This window comes from Vicugna pacos, chromosome 9, assembly GCF_048564905.1.
Source record: "Vicugna pacos chromosome 9, VicPac4, whole genome shotgun sequence".
In the NCBI taxonomy this organism is placed as follows: domain Eukaryota; kingdom Metazoa; phylum Chordata; class Mammalia; order Artiodactyla; family Camelidae; genus Vicugna; species Vicugna pacos.
In genome coordinates, this window is record NC_132995.1 from 66,180,348 (window position 1) to 66,197,615 (window position 17,268).

Sequence of the window (17,268 nt, forward strand, 5' to 3'; positions counted from 1 at the left end):
AAGTGTACAGTTTACTTAAATTCTCTCTTATCTGACCTTTACTAGCCTTGGTAAAGATAGGGGGGTTTTTTTTGTCCACTTTGTAGATTTTTTTCCTTAATACTAGGATGGCCTTGTCATTCTCTATATAGTTTCTCAAGAGTAACATTATTAATAATCTGCTGAGTTCACTTTTTAAAATGGATTTCTTGCCATAGATTAGTCTATTTTCACTGTAACTTACAGAGACTTTGAGGGGAATGATTTAAGCTCCATGACACAACAGGTATTGCATTTCTTGACAGTTATTTCTTGCCTCAGGTTGTATGAGGCACAGAGCTAAAGGACATTTTCTTTTCCACGTGACAAGTGCTAACTTTTATAAGCTGTATCTGACTACAGAGTATCTTCCTTTTAATAGAGATTTAAATAAGGATGAGGCATGCATTTTCTCCTAGGTGAAGAAAAAATCATGACCACCCAACTGTCCGATAACATGAGAACTAAGGCTTTTATATCTTAGTATGTAATAAGCCATTAAATGTACAGATTTGCTTTTTGCTTTTTAGCTAAATACTCTTAAAATACACCCTCCATTTCGATGCTTACAAATGCTAGATGCATTTCCTTAAGCTAGCTTCTTAAATCTACTTATTTATTACTAATTCAGGGGGAAGCACAAACCTTTCTTTAACCTATAATTCGAGTATCTGCATCTAATTGGTTGCAGTTGAATAAATCCACATTTGTCCTTACAGTGTTAAACACATAAGAAGCAGTGTTTATGCTATGTGTGATTAACTTGTGAAAAATTCATCAGGTTCCCTGAGATCTGCATAGCTTATTTTAAAATTATGTATAAAGTTTTGAAGAATAAAAACAGTGTGACAAGTAGACAGCCCACAAAGAAACTGACACATCAAGGGAAGAAGATCAAACAGTGATGTAGCAGCATATTCACACCGTAGACTGCAGTGCCTGGCTCTACTCCAAAGGGGCTGAAAGAACAAGTAGACATGAAATATAGAGACATGAATCTCAAGGAGGAGAAATGAAAGACCATTTGACATTCAATCTTTTAAAAATATTTTACGTTTCTGACAGTCAATTAACTCACCTCATCTTAACTTAGTTAACTGAATGCAGCTATTGTCTTGTATCTACGGAAAGCAAGGAAAAAAAGAACACATCAAAAATGTTTCTGCTGAGTAACATGAATCTCTGATTTCAGTTTTCCTCAATTTTCCACATATAGGAAAATGCTGAGAAATTATGTATGCAAGTCTAAATTCAGAATGTCAGCTTACTGCTCTTTTTAACATTTTGGAATTTTTTTTTCAACTTTATTATGATGTCAAATCTTAGGGGTTATATTCTAATTAAACATTGTATGTAACATTTTTCTTTTAAGTTTTCTTTGCTAATCATCCATTTTTTAAGTCCAATATTCAAGTTTATGTTTTAGTTTTAAAATTCAAGCTCATCAAACATCTGTATGCCCCTGAACTTATTTTGGATTTTGTTATTTAAAAACATTTGTGTAAAAGTATATAAATATGACACTAGAAAAAATAACCCAAGACAACAAAACCATACTAAATTAAAAGTGATAAGAACTGAAAATATATTGCCCTTTTTAAAAGTTTTTTTTAATTAAAAAATTAGTCTCTTTTGTGCGGGTAATTAGGTTTTTATTTATTTATTCATTTATTACAATGGAGGTTCTAGGGATTGAAGCCAGGACTTTGTGCATGCTAAGCACACACTCTACCACTGAGCTATACCCTCCCCAGGTTTTGTTTTGTTTTTTTAAATAGTGTAATAGTGGTTTTTTAATCCTGTGGAATTTATCACATATAAAGATACCTCTGTTTTTATGCTTTAATATATGTCTTAAATAATATTTATGAGTAAGATATCAATAATTATTAAATAACTATAATAAAGAGAACTATAATAATTACCAGAATTTGTTCATTTAAGAGTAGGGACATGCTTTATACACCCTAACAAGTACTGACAAATTGCCCTCTTACAAGGCTCTAACGAGTTAGAACTTCTTCCATGAGATACTTTTGCCTCTCTGATGGGTAAGTAGTTATATTTTAATGTTGGCTTAATTTGCATGACTTAGATAAATTTTGAGTTGGTAAATATTTTCATATTTTTATTGGCAGTTGACGTTATTTTCTATGAATTGATTGTATTCATTTTTTCCAGTAGAGGTGCCTTGTCCTTTTTCTAGTTAATATTAGCTAGTTGGAGAACGATCTTCCATTTTCACTTTCACAGATTTGCTTCAGATTATTTCATATTCAGTATTTTCTTTTTTCTCAGTGTTGTTTTTATCAAGTTTCACAAATGAAAAAAAAGAGGACCTCATCTGTACTATTCATTTTTGTTCTCCAGTAGTGTTTTGACTAAGTATATATTATTTTTCTTACTATTTTCTTACCTTAAGTTTCTAAACCCATTATAACCCATTTTCTTGGTACACTTTTGACCTGTTTTTCCTTAGTGAATGATGTCACTGCCTCTTCTACAATGATGTGACCTCCTTGCTTTTTTCATCCCACATAATTTTTGCTATAATATAATCAAAAGCTCACTGAACACTTTTATATAAATTTCTAGAGGACATTCTGATCTAATTATTGAAGTTGCTTTCAGTCTTTTGAATAAGGACATATTTGTGTTCACCTCTGCTTGGTAATCAACCGTACAAAACTACCTGTGAAATATAAAATGTAAAATGGCTTTTAAACATATTTTCTTACCTAATTTTATTTTTACCCTCTATAAACTTTTATTTCCTAAGAGAACTTTTTTTGTATTTGTCTATATTAAATTTTCAAATTTTCTCATAGCTATCTCTAGAAGTGCACCTTTATTGATTCAAATCTTTTCCTAATTTCAAATTCACATCTGCTTCAAAATTATTCTTTAGCTAGTCAGTTTTAGTTGCATTAAAAATATCCATTCTGAAATCACATATGATAATTTTATGATTACTAAGAACTGAGCAAATGCTGTATTTTAATAGGTATTTGTTTTGGTCAAATATTGCAATTTTACTATGCACAAAAGATATGAATTAGTTAATATTTATTTTCAGGCATCTTAAAATATAGAAACTAGTACCCTGCTTCTGAGCACAAGAAGATGCTGCTACTCTATAGAAGATTAAGATGGCCACTTTCATTGCTGATTGTAATTTAAATAATTATTTTAAATGTGCATTGAGCAGTAATTATAAGAAAGGGCAATGGAGCTTGCCCTCCTCCTGAAAAATCCACATTAAATTACCTTAGTTTATGCACATTTTATTTGTATATATTTCACTTAAGAAATACTGGGATAAACACACCTAACTCTCCATTCTTACTCACTCCTGTCCTCTCAAAGTTCAAGTTCAAGGTCCATTTTGAATGAGGGCTCCACTTTCTGAGGACCCAGTATGAGCATGAGGCGTATACAGGGTTACCTCCTGGGAGAAGATGCCCTTTTGGTTTTTTTGGATGATTTCTTTTCATATGACTGGATGGGAGAAACACAGTCTTCCCCACTTTGGCTGCCTCTTTGCTGTCTTTTTTTGGATCTCTCTCCAAAAATGGGAGAAAGACTACAAAACTTACATCTTTATCTGCTGTTTCTTTTGTCTCTGTTATACCTGCTAGTACTACATACATAAATCAACAGATCGTTAAATCTGTAACTTACTTTTTATGTTGGTCTGATTTCTTATATTTACTAACATTGTAACTTAAGTATACCAAGAAAATATGTAGGCTTTTTTTCTTAACCTTCAAGATACTGTGTTTTTCAGAAGCCTTTTCTGAATCTACCATGAGGTTTGAGTGACATGTTTCACCTGCCCCTCACAAGAGCCCATGGAGCATTTTGTTCTCTCCCTAGAACATCCTGTGTAAATCAGCCTTTGTCAGTCCACTAATATCCTCATGGTTTCTCCATCCACTCTCTAGCGGAGGGTAAACAACCTTCTCCATTTCAAACTACCATTTCTGTGGGAAAGCCAGACTTACTTTCAGTATTTCAGGAACTTCCCCATCACACAAACCCATCTTTCAGTGTAGGGGACATGTACTCTCTCAGGGTCCTTTGCAACGAGGTTTCAGGTGTGTCATCTTGACTCTTTTTATCCATTGCACTGTATCTGGGCTGGTATTGGGAATTAGATAACTGAATTGCAAGTAATGGACACGAACAATCAATGCAGCAGCAAAGGTTGATGTATCCAGTTTTCAGAAGTTGCATTTCTCACAGTCGGGTTTTAAGTGAGTATTAATGATGTCAGCAATGAAAGTGGTAGTCTTAGTCTTCTATAGAGCAGCAACTGTATCTTCATGGATCAGTTCTGTCATGTAATTTCTGATAACTTTTGTAGCTGTGCAGCCTTCAATTATTCTTCAGCCCTCTGGGGAAGATACTATGTGCCATCCAATAGTAAAGCCATTTTCTGTTAAATTAGCTAGAACTGATTTATGTTACTTTACATTCTCTCTTTTGATAAAATACGTAAATTCTGATTTAAAGAAACTGAAAAATAATTACACTATCATCATTGCTATAAAGGGATAGAGGGGATAGGACTTCAGAAGACTTATTTTTAATGTATATATATTCATGTTTATAAAAACAAAACATTACTGTAATATGTGTATATGAAGTTATTCTTTATATGTGTGCACCAAAAAGTTATAAACATATCTCCATTAGAAAAATCTTCCAGAATTAATAGGCTAGTGTCACAAGCAGAAGATTCTGAGTCTCGATGTTTAGACTAATGGTGGTATAGATGAAATTTACTTTACAACATAAAGGGAAATAATGTTCTTAGAGTCGGGTCTTAATTCTGTCACATCTGTGCTCTATGTCCTTTGTCAAGGCACTTAATCCTTTTTTTGGTCCTATTTATTTCCCTCTAAATTAATTGGGTTAGATAACATCCTTATAATAGTGCTTCCTTTAAATTTTAAGACATGTTAATATAACCCTAAAATAAATTACACAAATACTAAACAAACATATTGGGAATTTTAAAAGCAAATTTTAAAGTGAATATTTACATCCTATAAATCTGAAATTATAGGGCTATCCAAAGAGCTATCTGGGAGTGGCCATCAGATATGAAACAGACCTTACCTTAGTTTAGCAAAACATGTGGGGCTTTACTAAACTTCCAAAATTCAAAGCTAGTTGATTTTAAAATGCTTCCCCCTGTATATTTATTGATAGAAGGTTTTTAATTTATCTTTAAATATATAAAACAAAACAAAACAAAAAACTCTCCTGGCAACTGCTCTTGGCAACATTAGTGGGGTAGGTTCTCTCTTTACTCAATTTCACTTTTCCCATCTGCGCCAGTTTCTCATGTGACAGTTCCTCTCCATGGGATTCTGGCAAATCAGCCAACATCAGTTGCTCTAAATATTATCATTAGAAAAAAGAAAGGAAAGAAAAGCTCATATTTTTGATGTACAATAGCTAAAAGTTTTTGTTAATATTCAAGGACTAAATAAGACAACAGTTTTTAACCTAACAGTATGAATCTTTTGGCTTTCCCTTTATCCTATATCCTACCCCAAAAAATCTTAGTGGATTGAATACTCTTTCTTTTTTCATTTTCCTTAAGAGAATACAAAGTTTTTAAAATAAGCAGAAAGATTTTTTCCTCCCCAAGCTTAGCCTTGTTTTGCTTATTTTGTGCCAGGAACCATTGAGATACCTAGTTGTGGCCCTGATTTATTTCTCACCAGCTAAAACATGAGTCATAGTATGAGTTACCGTCTTTAGCACACTGAAAGTTCCATTTCTCCCAAAGCCAAGTCTTCCATGTGTCCCACATTTGCTCTTCCAGAGTATCAAGAAAGCAAAGTATATCACCGGCCTCCTGTATACGATACTAGAAAAAGTCAAGCAGATCTCATATACAAATGTGAGTACCGAGCAGATTACATTCTAAATCAATGGTATTCAACAGTGGTGGTACCGCTACCTACAGGGCATTTTGGACATTAGCATTCTCGGCTTTCACAATAAGATGGGGCCAGTGTAACTGGCATTTAATGGGAAGGACCAGGGATATTAGATTTGCTGCTTATTGTCCATTGTCAGATAACAGCCATCCCCATTCCCACTGACTGTACCTCTCTCACTGTCGCCCCTCTCCCAGTATAGCAGGAGGTGGAAGGATTACATCTGCAGATTTCCCCGCAGTTAGGTTCGGATATTTTTATTTAGGTTAATCCAATAAGTCTTGCTACATAGTTGGAAGGCAGACACAAGACGAATGCCATCTTCCCATGGCTACTCCCATTTGCTGCTGTTTAAGAAACTGTCATTTTTCTGTATCAGATACTACTGTCTGCTGAGCAGCTTCCTATTTGTCAAGAAACAAGGAAACTATCTCTGGCTTCTTCATTTGACTCTGATTCCTGAAAAACAGCTTTGGATATCTGCTCTCCAGTGTTCTTTGCCTGGGGTCCGCTGTGGCTGTGCCATCACTCACAGACCTGGGCCAGCAAAGCTCCAATGGCATCCTTAGAAATAGGAACTCTATAGCCGGAAACTAGTTTTTCCTAGGAAACATCTTAATAGGCCCGGGCTAGAACTTGTTTCTTCAGCCCTTCCTATAATTTTGTAAACTCTTAGTTCCATATATTAAATTCCTTGCTGTTTGTAATACTTAGGGTAGTTTATATTTCCAGTACTGAATCTTAATTCTTTCATGTTATGTCCTGAAATGCTCATCATGATTTATAAATCCTCTGCATTCTTGAGATTTTTGGATATCCTCCAAGAGGTTTACTTTACTTTTTAATATTTTTATATTTGATTTATATGAATCCCTAGAAAATACAAATCTAATATATACTGACAGAAAGCAAATCAATTATTGCTTGGGACCCCAGGGTGAAGGGATGGTTGCAGGGAAGGGGCACAAGAGAATTATTAGCTTGAGGGGAAATGTGCTATATCTTGATTGTGATAGTAGTTACATAGGTGTATATATTTATCCATGTTTAATGAAATGGACAGTTAAAAATGGGTGCATTTTATTTTATATAAATTGTACCTACATGAAGATGATTTTAAACAAACATTTGCATAGGGCACACCTTTCAAAAATTTTTAATATATACAATCTATTTAAGATTATATGGGCATAAACTTTGTTCAACATATATAAACAATTTTTGCATAGTTTCATGATATGTACAATTTTGCAAGATTTGCTGCTTTGATTGAGTGCTTACTTTGGAACTTTTCCGAAATTATTTTACTCTTTGTAAATATAATATTAACAATGCTAACATATTTGTCAATACAATCCTCTAAACTGTCTTCATAACCATAGTGATGCTAAATAGAAGTACAAACGTCTGATTACTACATTAGGCCTTCTAATGTAATTGTGCTGGTCCATTTATACTACTGAATTACATATCGCATTATGTATTACTTATTGCTTTATTAATCCTTTATATTTTAGTAAATTTTTGAGATTTGTTGCTAAATTGTAAGAGAAATCTGGTTAGGCTGTTAGTAGAACAAATAACTCATTCATTCACTCCTTCATTATAAAACAGATCTTGTATGCCTACTATGTAGTACAGTGTCATAACACTGAGGATACTGAAGTGATAAAAATAAAAAGATAGTATCAGATACAGATAAAGGCTACAGAGAAAAATGGAGCAGTTGCCCAGAGTCTACTAACTAAACACTAAAACTCATGTTCGATAAATTTCCTCTAATTTAATTAGTACAGTATTTCTTACATTCTGAAGTAGTAGAGTAGAATAAGAGTGCAAAAAAAAATTCACTTCCCACTAACACAAGAGAAAACATAAAATAACAAGAAACCTTCACTCTAGTTTCATCTGATATCCCTTGTCCTGTGTTGGGTTCCCCAGGAAGCAGGTGCTGGGATGGTATTAAGAATTCGGCAAGTTTATTGGGAGCATTGCTTGTGAAATAAAAAGGCAGAAAGCAGATTAGGCAAGAAGAGCCATCAGATAATAATATTGGGGCCCTAGAACAGATGTTACCAGATAAAGGAGTCCCTCCTTGGCAGAAATGGCCAAGTCTGAGCCTTGCCGTCTTGCTCAGTCATTAGCTAAGGCTCACTTAAAAAGAATATGACCCTGGCTTGGATGCTGAAGTGAATCAGAAGCAGCTAACAGCTAGGGCTGCGAGGTCACTGTACTCCTCACAGGTGGACAGTGAATCATTCCTCAAAGTGGGGAATCTGAATGTAGCATCCCTCACTCTGCCAAACTCTTCTGTAAAATTAGGAAATTTACAGTACTGTGCCTGCCAATCATTTCTGTTCATCTGGGCTTTATGATGGACTGAGTGTCTCTCAACTATGCCTAAAGACCATCAGTACCTAACTGACTGGGTCTGTAGCCCTACCCCTTCATGAACAGGTTAATCTACATTTGTAATGGACAAACGGCTCAGTCATTTCCCACTTTCTCAATCTCCTACTCTTCTGTCCATCTTCCTCTACCCCAGATGTCCCGTATAACACTGTCTTTGTTCTGAAGTTGTTCAGGACTGTGGCACAGGGATTGTTCCTACATATCCCTGGTAGAGAAACTCAACAGATTCCCAAAGCAAAGGTAGTATTTTCCTTACTTACTAAGTCTGGGGGCCTGGGAGGTAATTCAAATTAATCATTTTCCATGTTGTCCACCATAGAACTTTGCCTTTTATCTTACTCTGTTTAATCCTGGCTCTGAGTAACTTTGGAACACCAACGGCGGCACTAACATCTCTGTCAGGCAACTCCTTCTCCGCTCCGGGTGGCCTGCCCCTATTGCCCTGAATATTTTATTTTTGTTTCTCAATGCTTTTCTTTCCTTTCCAGCAGGTCAAGTTGAATTTTCAAAACTTTGATATATTTTTTCTTTCTACTATATGTAGACCTAATACAGTCTCTTACAGCTTTTAACCAAAAGATCTAAAATCTTGTCTTTAAGCTGATTCCACTGTTCCCAGAATTTCCGAATTCTTCTTTTCTAACCTAAAGTAATAATGTTTTCCTGCACAAAACTCTGAGGGCTTCTAGCCAAATCTCCATAACATTCCCTCTGCTATGAAGGACTCTTGGCTTTTCAAGTCGAGAATTTGAATAATTTTTAGTATCTCTCTCAGTCTCTCTCATCTCTATGAAACTGGGTCTGTGAAAGCTTCATTCAGATGCTGCTGAATGTAAACCTAGGTGCTACCATTTATTTCCTGTATAATACTCTCACCATTTTCCCCATCTCTTTATTCATAAATTTCACCCCACTGCCAGAGAGAGAGGGAAAAAAAGAGAAGAGGCCACTTTTAGAAATTTTTTTATCACTTCATCTTACCAACAAACTTATGTATCTAACACAGTGAATCTTCAACAGGATTTCCTAGGTTGCTTATTAAAAATACATGTAACTTGTCCTTTTGGCAGACTTACTGAATTTCTATTTTCACGGGCAGGGCTTGAGAAGCCGTGTTTTTCAAAAGTATCCTCAAACATATAAATGTGTTTTGGGATTTTCTTGCCCTGGCACCATCATCCAGCACCGCAATCCTGTACTTGATGAAGTCTATGGTCCTCCTCTTCCTTATGCCTACAGCTGGGATGAGGTTAGAAGGGTGCCTGAGCGCCCCTTAGAGGCTAAAGATATTACTCAGCCATACTTTCATATCTAGAACATACTCTGTTTGCTCACTTTTAATGTAATTCAGTATTCAATACATCATCATCCTGTTTGGAGTCTCTTAGCCCTTTATTCATACGTGAGGCTACACCAGACTTGAGGGGGACCGTATGGGGCAGGAGCGCGCTTTAGGGTGCTGATAGTTTCACAGATCATTTCGGAAATTATCCTTCTCTGACTATATTTTAGGTGAGCCTGTGAAACATGGATAGTATTTTTCCTTTAAAATTTGAAATAATCTATAAATCTGGTCTTAATTTTTCTATAAAGATACCAACTTTTAAAATATTCTGAGTTTCATCAGTCAAATATGAGCAATGCTTTCTATTAAATATATTTTCCTTCAGTTTAATACCATGCGTATTACCTAAGTTTTAAGAACCATTTTCCATTATAAAATATTTATCATTGTATAGTTTTAATAGAAAACTTATTTTCAAACTGTCTTAAATAAGGAGCATCTCACATACCAGGACATCTAGAGGTATTTTAAACTCCATGTATAATAGCAGCTTGATGATATCATCCAGGAGAAAGGTTTATTTCATCTCTCTTCTCTGCATCCTCAACACTGGCAACTGGAAGCAGTTACCTACTGGGGTTGGATGCTTCCTTATTCACCCTCTAGTTAGATGGAGGAAATCACTCCCCCAAACATGGAATGTAGGACCTTCCATTCACTCTAACTGAGCCAGATTATCAGTCACCTGCCTGCTCCTGATCCAAAAACAACTGATGAGAGAATAAAACGTATATATGGATTGAGTTAACAAGATCCCTCTTTAGATATGCCTATTTACACAAAGTCATTTAAGAAGAGAAAAAGGGAAACTGATGTTTTCTAAGCAACCTAGTGATTTTTACATTATTTTTGAGTATTTGAAACATCTTATGAGAACATTTTCCACTTCAGATGTTGTAACCGTATTTTCAATAGGTAATTATTAATTTTGAGCACATAAGAATGGTTTCAAGCAGTGATACTTGTGTTAGATAATGCAATTTCCTCATCTTATTCTTAAGATCTAGCATTAACTAGTCCTCAATCTGCTTGAGGACTTCATTTTTTTTTTAAAGGACAGAATATTTTCTAAGTCCCTGATACAGAAGAATACTTTTCTCTTGCTTTTAAACAAAATAATAAATGTTAAAATTAATTAAATACCTCTTGTGTAATAAGTACTATGCTGAAAACATCACCTCTGTTAATCCTCTCAACAATGCTTTGCAGTATTATTATAATGTCAATTTTCAGATAGGAACTGAGTGTAAACAGATTGTGTAACTTTCCCAAGGTTATACTGCCATTAAGGGGTAGGTTTGGAGTTTGAACACAGGTCTGGTTTGACTCAAAACCTATGTAGGAGAGAAAAAAATCTCTTCTTTGATCCTTAAGTTCAGTGACAGGATTCATAAATCAAACTGATAAAAGACTGGAAAACAGGAGACAAAACAGAGTTATTTACACATTCAATGTGCATAGCTCAGTAAGAACTAAATGATGAGTAACTCAAACAGGTAACTAGAATATGGGGCTTATATACCATCTTAACAAAGGACAATAAATGTGTGCAGTGACAAAACAAAGGAGAAAGGGTTTGGGCTTCTGGGGGTGGTAAATGGTAGGAAGGTAAATATATGGTGGAAACTAAAGGAGGATAAGTTGGGAGAAGCTGTTCTTGGACTGCTATTTAACTATGTTAAACCACATATATAAGATTTACTTTTTAGAAAGAAAAAAATTGATGCAGCAAAATGTAGGCAGGGATAATAAATAAGAGTATTTTAGTATTATAAGAGAAACAATGAGCACTTTCATGTAGTCAGGAATGAAAAAAAAAGATAAAGGTTAGAAACGTTTACTGACTCCTGAAAAACCTTCAACAAAATGCTGGCAAAAATAATCCAGCACCAAGTAAAAGAATTTTACACCAAGTAGGATTTATGTAGTAATATAATACTTCATATCAACAGAATTAAAAAACAGTATCATAATTTCAGAAAATGCACTTGACAATATCCAACATCCTTTCATGATAACTACACTCAACAAGCTAGGAATAGAAGGGAAATTTTTCAAACTGATATAGAGTATTTACCAAAAAACCCACATAGCTAACATCATACTTATTGGTGATAGACTGGCTGCTTTCCTCCTAACACCAGGAGACAGCAAGGGTGCACGCTCTGGTCGCTTCCAGTCAGCACTGCCCTGGAAGATCCAGGCTGGACAATGAGGCAAGGCAAGCAAATAAAAGACATTCAGATTGGGAAAGAAGATGTAAAACTATCTCTTTTCATAGATGACAGGATCTTGTATGTAGTGTGAAAATAAATACAGAAAAAACCTCATGTAAAATGGGGTCAGGAAGCCTTGAAGGCAGAGCTCTCACATCCCCACCACTTGTTGCAGCCTAAATACCCTGGGAAGAAAATCATTATTTTGATAAGGTCTGTTTGTATAGAATTCTTTGTATACAATTCTCTCAGTGTCAATTTCTTATCCACGATAAGAATGTTACCTCTCTTCTGGTACAAGGGAGGACATTTTTTCACATAGGAATTTCATCTCCTGCTTTTAAGGAAAGGAAGGAAGATTTCTCCCTGCCTCAGGAGCAATGCAGTAACCACTGCTTGCAGCCAGTAAGAATCTATAACTTGGAACTCCTTTTATTCTCCACTGAAATTCTATGCAAAACAACCCTCCTGAATTTCCTCCAAAAACCTAAAAGCTGACCTTCTCTTTGTCTCTTTGGACTTGCCCATGATTCACCACCGTAGCTTGTCTGTCCCGAACTGAAATTCTCTGCTATTTCATAAATAAACTCACTTTTCTGGTAAAATAAACGGCTATTTTATTTTTGAAGCTGAAAATAGAAAAGTCCTATAGAAGCCACTAAAAAATATTACAACTTAGAAATTAGTTCAGGGAGGTTGTAAGACACAAGATCAATACACAAAAATCAACTGCATTTCTATACACTCACAAAGAATCCAAAGTGAAATTTAGAAAACAATTCAATTCACATAGCATCAAAAGAGTAAAATATTTATGAGTAAATCTAACCATAGAAGTGCAAAGCTTACGCTCTGAAAACTATAAAACATTACTGACAAAGATGTTTTCAATATTTAAATAAATGGAAAATATCCCACGTTCAAGAACTGGGAAACTTACAGCTTGTTAAGACAGTGTTCCCCAAGCTGATCTATAGATTAAACATCGTCCCTATCAGAAATTTCAGATACCTTCTTTATGAAAATTAGCAAGCTGACTCTCAAATTCATATAAAATTGAAGAGACCTAGAATAGCCAAAACAATTCCCAAAATAGAACAAAGTATGAGATCCCACTCTTCTCAATCTCAAAACTTAGTTCAAAGCATCTTACTACAGATCTTACTGCAAATCAAGTTAGTGTAGTGCTGGCCAAAGGACAGACACATAGATGGATAAATAGAAATGAAGAGTCCAGAACTTTATATATATGTGTATACACACACACATATGTATATTTGTGTACGATTAACTGATTATCAAAAAGAGTGCCAAGACAATTCAGTGAGAGAAAGGAAGAATAGTTTTTTCAACAAATTGTGCTCAAAAAGCTGGAGTCACATGCAGCATGCAGCTGGGCCCTTACAACATTCCATATACAAAAATTAACTCAAAATGAATCAACAACCAAAGTGTAAGAACTTAAAGTTTAAAACTGTTAGAAAAAAAGAAATCTTCAAGACCATGAATCTGGCAGTGGATTCCAGATATGGCACCAAATGCATGAGGAACAAAAGAAATAGATAAATTAGATTTCATTAAAATTAACTTTTGTGAAAATATTCATAAAGTGAAAAGCCAACTCAAAAATCAGAGAAAATATTTGCAAATCATAAATCTAACAAAGAACTTGTATCTAAAATATACAAACATTTAGAACTAAATAATAAGGCAAATAACCCAATTAAAAATGGACAAAGGCCCAGAGCAAAGCCAATACTCATCATGGACTTTTCTGTCCTAAGCACAGGCAAGGCGATTAATTCATAGCCAAGGCCGAGGGATCTCCCAGCCCCTCCCAACCAGAGAACCTGTTTGGGAAACTGAGAGTGGCCTGAAGCAGCTCCTCCTCCCGCTCAGGCAAGAGAGTTGAGACAGAGCCTACCAACTGTGCAGAGTGTCTTCTGGCTCCATCTGACCCCTGTGCACTGATGGTAGAATTGTAAATGGGTACAGGCACTACGGAAAATACTATGCAGGATCCTCAAAAAATTGAAAATAGGACTAACATATGATCCAGCAATTCCATTTCTAGAAATATATCCAAAGTAAACAAACACTAACTTGAAAAGATATCTCCATCCCCATGTTCATAGCATCATTATTTATAACAGCCAAGAAATGGAAACAGCTTAAGTGCCAACTATGGATAAATGGATAGAGTGGTGGTACCAGATATTATTCATCCCTAAAAAATGAGGAAATCACTTTTTGTGACAACATGGATGGACTCTGAATGCATTTGCTAAGTGAAATAGAAAAAGACAAATACTGTATGATCTCACTAATATATGGAATCTAAAAAACCCAACAAACTCATAGAAAAAGATCAGATTTGTGGTTACTAGAGGAGGAAAGTGGGAAGTGTAGGGAGGAGAGGGGAGGGGGAGTTAGAGGAAGGTAGTCAAAAGGTACAAACTTCCAGTTATAAGATAAGTAAGTACTAGGGGTGTAATGTACAACACAAAGAGTATAGCTAACACTGCTGTATGATATATAGGAAAGTTGTTAAAAGAATAAATACTAAGAGTTCTCACAAGGGGACTTTTCCCCTTTTTTTCTCTTTGTATTTGTATTTATGTGAAAAGATAGATGTTAGCTAAACCTATTGTAATTATTTAACAATACATGGAAATCAAACCAGCATGCTGTATGCCTTAAACTTATACAGTGATGCATGTCAATTATTTCTCAAGAAAACTGGAAAAAGATGGGCAAAGATTCTGAGTAGACATTTCATTGAGGAAGATACAGAAATCACTACTAAATATGAAAAGATGCTCAATGTCTTAGGTATCAAATAAATGTATGTCAAAACCATGACACACTACTTCACACATATTAGCATGGCTAATAACAGATAACAAAAAAAATGTCAGTGAGGATGTGGAGATGTTAGAACCCTGGGATACACTGCCATTGGGGATGTAACATGGTGCAGCCCATTTGGAAGACAGTCTGGCAGTTCTTCAAGTGAGTAAACACAGAAGTATATATGATCTAGCAGTTCTGCTCCTAGATGTATACCCAAGAGAAATGAACACATATGTCCAGCCCAAAATTTGTACATGTATGTCTACAGCAGCATTATTCGTAACAGCCAAACTTTGGAAACAACTCAAATGTCCATCAACAGAGCAATGGAGAAACAAAATATGGTCTATTTATATGATGGTATATTACTCAACCATAAAAAGGAATTAAGTGCTGATACAGGCTGCAAAGGTAAACCTCGAAAACATGCAGAGTGAAAGAAGCCAGTCACAAAAGATGGCACACTACGTCATTTTGTTCAAAAGAAAGTTCCATTGAGAGAATTCTATACAGACAGAAAGTAGTTTATGGCTGCTTAGGATGTTGCTTAGGGATATTAAGGGTTCAGAGGGGTGAGTGGTAAAAGGTAAGGGGTTTCTTTTAGAAGTGATGAAAATATTCTAAAACTGACAGTGGTAATGGTTGTACACATCTGTGAAAGTACTAAAAACCATTGAATTGTATACTTTAAACAGATGCATCCATGGTATATGAATTCTATCTCAATAAAGCTATTTAAAAGTATTCCCCTTTGAATTCAAAATATGTTCCAAGTGAATTGGTAAGGCTAAGTGATAGGAATTCTTCATGGTTTTGTAAAGAAAATACTGTTTTTTCCAAACATGCCATCCATGATCCTAGGTTCCTGGTTGCTACTCTATTTACAAGCCATTACCTTGCTTCTCATTTCTAAAATCTCTATCAAAGAACTTTGACTTTATTTATGTACCTGGATGAAATACTGATAATTAATGAATTTGTTATGGTTAATTTATTATGGTCACATACAGCCATACTACAAAAGTGGATACTGAATAAAATATATATATCTATTTATCTTATCTTTATAGAGAATATAAAATTAAAAAATAATGTCTTAAAATATTTTAATATATTTAAGGAACAATAAGCAAAACCAAGGAGTAAACAATCAATATTACTATGCATTTAGAAGAACCAAAACTAATACTTTCCCAATATAGTATTCACACTGAGATTTAATCTCATATTAAATTAATAAAATGTTACATCATTCACTCAATTCTTCTAAGTTTATGAACACCAATATATTTGATATTATGAAGCCAAATAATTTGGATAATGAATTACATTTTATATATTTATGCAGATATTTCACATAGATTTAGCATACAAAGTCAGAGAAGATTCATGATCTGTTTTATTCCTTACTGTAATAACTGCAACATTCTGGTGTGTAAAGCACTACCTCTGAATGAAGAGTTAGTGAGGTGACAATAATTCATTGGAGATTAATTTCTATGGTGTATAGACTTGGTTTGCCCTCTTTTGGTAAAGTTTTGAAGTACAAACACATAGATGCCAGTGACAAGTATGCTCTCTGCTTTTGACAAATGTTACTGTCTTTTTTCCATGCCTTAGGCTTTCAAAATTATGCTCTGGGAACCAAAAGAGATTGACTTCCAAGAATATTATTGACATTATACTTAATGGTTTGGAACAGCAAATTTAATTAACCTCCAATATTAAAAATGACTCTGAAATGATAAAAATATAGCCACATAATTTTCTGATTTTAAGTGCTACGAAACTTAATATCCCTCCTAAATTTTGAAACTGTATGAACTTAATCATCCATTGATTATTCATAAAAGCAAGCAGAACACTAAAATTATATTGTGCTTCCACTGTCTTCCTAGAAAATGATCAATACTAGTTTTTCTATTTAGTACAAATGGCAAGTGCAATCTTTTGATATGTCAACAAAATTTCACTTTTATATGGAATTGTAATCTCCTTTCAAAACGCCAAGCTAGTGTTTAAGTTCCACATATTAAAGGGATATTTTGATTCCATAGTTCTTTATTAATTTCCTTACTGACACATTTTTTCAAGTACTGAGTTAATAGTTACATATATGTATTTCTAAGGTAAGAATTTATTTCCAGGTTAACCAAGGTTATTACGTTTCTTGATTCCATATCATAATACGGTTTTACTAGTTTCTTGGAAGTTTGATACAAAAAACTTATCTTCAGAAAAAAAAACTTAATAAATTGTACTGCAATTAAATCCTGTCTTCCTATGCTTTATAACTAAATTCTAATTTGAACTCTCAAACAAAGCCAGAATATTTTACTTTGAGAATACAAACTGAAACAAACTGAAATAATTTGTTTTGCTTCTGTGGCATATCATGGAATCCATTTTCTTTTTGTTTTGGTGCAAAAATAATTTCTATGCTGTCCATTCTATGTATTTAATTTTT

The 17,268-nt window shown here is 34.4% G+C and overlaps 2 long non-coding RNA genes across 3 annotated transcripts in view; one reads left to right on the forward strand and one right to left on the reverse strand.

Moving 5' to 3' along the window:
• The window catches only part of LOC140698274 (uncharacterized), a 177,516-nt gene that overhangs the window by 155,082 nt on the left and 5,166 nt on the right, over positions 1–17,268 (forward strand). Inside the window, exon 8 of one of the 2 annotated variants that reach the window (XR_012075938.1) lies at positions 2,019–2,069. The exons of the other annotated variant lie outside the window; for it this stretch is intronic. This is a non-coding gene — a long non-coding RNA (uncharacterized lncRNA). Of the gene's footprint in view, positions 1–2,018; positions 2,070–17,268 lie in introns of those variants that run through there. 2 annotated transcript variants of the gene reach the window in all.
• The window catches only part of LOC140698278 (uncharacterized), a 118,821-nt gene that overhangs the window by 54,556 nt on the left and 46,997 nt on the right, over positions 1–17,268 (reverse strand). The gene's annotated exons all lie outside the window — the stretch shown is intronic.